At 36.9% G+C, this 3,860-nt stretch overlaps 1 pseudogene; it reads left to right on the top strand.

Moving 5' to 3' along the window:
• The first annotated feature begins 2,502 nt into the window (after positions 1-2,502).
• Positions 2,503-3,101, top strand: LOC115859928 (bifunctional 3'-phosphoadenosine 5'-phosphosulfate synthase 1-like; annotated as a pseudogene).
• Positions 3,102-3,860: the final 759 nt, after the last annotated feature.

Below are 3,860 nucleotides of genomic sequence, written 5' to 3'. Positions count from 1 at the left end.
TTTCACCTGGACAAATGAGGAGAGGTTGCTGAGAGGCAAATGTACTTGGCTGTGCTAGGTATCTTCTGTCTGACCTTCTTGTTCTGGCTTCACCTTTCTACCTCGGCTATGTCCCAGGTATGAATTGCATCAACAAGCTCCTTTGCTTTCTGGTTTCCATTTGGGTTCCAACTGAACAGGAGTTTAAGGGGAAACAAGAGGCAAAAAGTGGGATTTTTCTTTTCTCTGCTTATTCCTTATTGTACCACAACTTTCAGGGGCTATGTTCCTCTAAGGTCATAGTTCTTGTCCTGTGGCCTTTTCTTATGGCTACAGTTGTCTTTCCATCTCCAGATTCTGTTAATCTCTCACTCCCCTTGTTCCTTCAAATCTTTGAGTCACACTAAATCATATGCATATGTGGACAATTTATTTAAGACATGTGGAGTATTGCTAAATAGTGTGAGAAAGATGCTCTTTCAGTCAATGATGCTTCATTAATTGAATATCAATATGGAGAAAAATAAAATTTGACCCTTAGCTCAAACCATACATAAAAATTGATTCTAGGTGAGTAGTTGACCTAATTATCTAGAATATAACATTATCATGAACTATAAGTAGGAAGATATATTTTTAACCAAGTAACCAAGAAACACTAACTAAAAAGGAAATATCAAATGTTAACTGCATTAAAATTAAGAATTGTATTCATCAAAATACATTATAAATTAAACTATACAGATTGAGAAAACATTTTCAACATATATAGCCAATAAAGGACACTTATCTGAATATATTAAAACTCTTACAGATCTAATAAAAAGACAGCACAATAGAAAAATAAGCAGGGGCCTCAACAGGCACTTTCAAAGGAGGTTATCTAAATGACAATACAATATAAAAAGGAGCTCAACTTTGTTGTGAAAAATGCATATGAAAACCATAATGTGATACCACTGTAACCAAGCTAGTATGACTAAAGATATTTTTTAATGACAATACTAAGTTTTGGCAAGGAGATAAGGCAATAGAAATCTTTATATACTACTGATGGGAGTATCAGCTGATATAACTACATTGAAAATTCTTTGGCATTATCAACTAAAATTGAGCAGACATAAATCCTGTGTCTCAGCAGATCACTCCTACGTATAATCCAACATAATTGCATGTTTGTAAGAAACAAAACACATGTTCAAGAACATTAACAGCAACAATTTTTATAATATTCTAAAAACAAGAAAATAACCAAATGTCCCTGAATAAATAAATTGTTGTATACAAACATACCTGGGAGGTACTGTGGGTTTGATTCCAGACCACTGCAACAGAGTGAATATCACAATAAAGCAAGCCACATGAATGTTTTGGTTTTCTAGTACGTATAAAAGTTATGTTTACACTATACTATAGTCTATTAAGTGTGCAATAGCATTAGGTCTGAAAAAAACAATGTAAAAATCTTAATTTAGAAATACTTTATTGCTAAAACATGGAAACATCATCTGAGCCTTCAGCAAGTCATAATCTTTTTGCTGGTGGAGGATTTGAAATATTGTGAGAATTACCAAAATGTGACATAGAGACATGAAGTGAGCAAATGCTTTTGGAAAAATGACACCTGCAGACTTGCTGGACACAGGACCACAAACCACTGATTTCTAAAAACTGCAATATCTGTGAAGCACAATAAAATGAGGTATGCCTGTATTCATTCAATGGAATAGTATACTGCAATGAAATGAACAAATTAAAGGTACAGGGATAAATTTACAAACATAAAATAAAGCAAGAGAAGCCAGACAAGAATATATTGCATATGATTTCATTTGTGTGGAATTCAGAGAACAATTAAAACTATAGTGTTTAGGAATATAGGCTTAAGGAAGTGTTTACCCTATAAGGCATGATAATGATTACCTTTACAGGATAGTGATTAAAAGGTGGCGTCACTACCAAACTTACAGAAATAAAAAGTATCCCATGGAAATACTGTAAACAATTATATGTCAATAAATTAGATAATTTAGAGGAAATGGCCAAATTCCTAGAAACACAAATTACCAAAACTGACTGAAGAAGAAATAGAAAATTTGAGTAGACCTCTAACAAAGAGAATGAATTAGTAATTTTAAAACTTCCCACAAAGCAAAGCTCAGAACCAGATAGCTTGACTGATGAATTCTATCAAACATTTAAATGGGAATTAATACCAATCCTTCACAAACTTTTCCAAAACATAAAGGAAGAGGGAACATTTTCAAACCCATTCTATGAGGCCAGTATTACCCTGATACCAAAACCAGACAAAGATATCACAAGAAAAAAAAAAAATCCCATATACTTCTGCCCTGACCCATATCAGAGGTACAGCCAACGAGCCACACAACCAGAATCTAGAGCATAAAGTGCCTAGGTCAGAGCATACCTTCCTGCTCTGCTCCACCCCCACAGGCCTCCCCTCCTCCTTCTAACCTTTGGGGGTTGAAAACCCCGGCACCTTGTGCACTCTCTACAGCCATGAAGGTCCTTGGGAACCTGTACAAGAAAGACATACTGAGCAATAACATGCAGAACTAGGGAAGGCAGAGAGCACCTAATGTCACCTATCAGGCTCACCATGTCAGCAGGAACAAGAGGTCAGGTGGTAGAGACCAGAGGTGGCTTTTTTTTTGGTTGCACAGTTTGGCTAACAGGCTTATCTGGAGCAGGAAAAACCACGGTGAGCATGACTTTGGAGGAATACTTGGTTTGCCAGGTTATCCGTGCTGTACTTTGATTGGTGACAACGTTCATCAAGGTCTCAATAAAAACCTTGGCTTTAGTATTGAAGAGAGATGAGAATGTTCGTTGAGTTGCAGGAGTTGCTAAGCTGTTTACAGGTGCTGGCTTAGTGTGCATTACAAGTTTTATATCGCCTTATACTCAAGATCACAATAATACAAGGCAAATTTGGGAGGGTACAAGTTTGCCTTTCTTTGAAGTATTTGTTAAATGCACCTCTGCATGTTTGTGAACAGAGGTTATCAAAGGACTCTAAGAAAAAGCATGGGCTAGAGAAATTAAATGTTTCACTGGGCTTGGTTCTGAATATAAAAAACCAAAAGCCCCTGAATTGACGCTGAAAACAGACTCCTGTGACATAAATGGCTGTGTGCAGTAAGAGTTATGGAACTTCTTTGGGAATGGGATATTGTACCTGTGGCATCTTGTGTGTGCCAGAAAATAAACTTCATTTGGCAAAAACAGATGGAGAAATATTATCAGCATTAAAAATTAATAAAGTGGTTGTGCAGTGTGTGCAGGTTTTGGCAAAAGATTGGTGCATCTCACTGAACGACTTTATGAGAAATGGGGAGTACTTGCTCTGCCTTCATTTTGATTATCTTCTGGCTGGGGACATCATTAATTTGTCAGTGCCTATATTTCTGACAGCTACTCAAGAAGATAAATGCTGGACATCTGGACAGCTTTTGCTCTGATGTAGGAGGGTCACTGTGCAGCTCTTCTTCTTCACAATCCAGAGCTTTTTTTTTAACACAGGAAGGAGGAACACTGTGCTAGACAGTGAGGAACAACATTCAGGTCCACCCCTACATCAAGAATTGTTTTGGAACAAGGAGATTGGCTGACTGAAGGAGATCTTCAAGTCTTTGACCAAATTTATTAGAATGATGATCTTGATCAGTATTGTTTCACTCCTACTGAGCTAAAGCAGATGTTTAAAGATATGAAGGCTGATGCTGTCTTTGAATTTAATTATGAAACTCAGTCCACAATGGACATGCTCCATTAATACAGGATACTCAAAAGCAACTTCTAGAAAGGGGCTTATAGGTGCCCTGTCTTTCTCCTTCACCCTCTTGGTGGCTGGAGAA

The sequence above is a fragment of the Globicephala melas genome, chromosome 1 (genome assembly GCF_963455315.2).
Source record: "Globicephala melas chromosome 1, mGloMel1.2, whole genome shotgun sequence".
NCBI classification, from domain to species: Eukaryota; Metazoa; Chordata; class Mammalia; order Artiodactyla; family Delphinidae; genus Globicephala; species Globicephala melas.
This window is presented reverse-complemented; position numbering and strand designations above follow the sequence as displayed.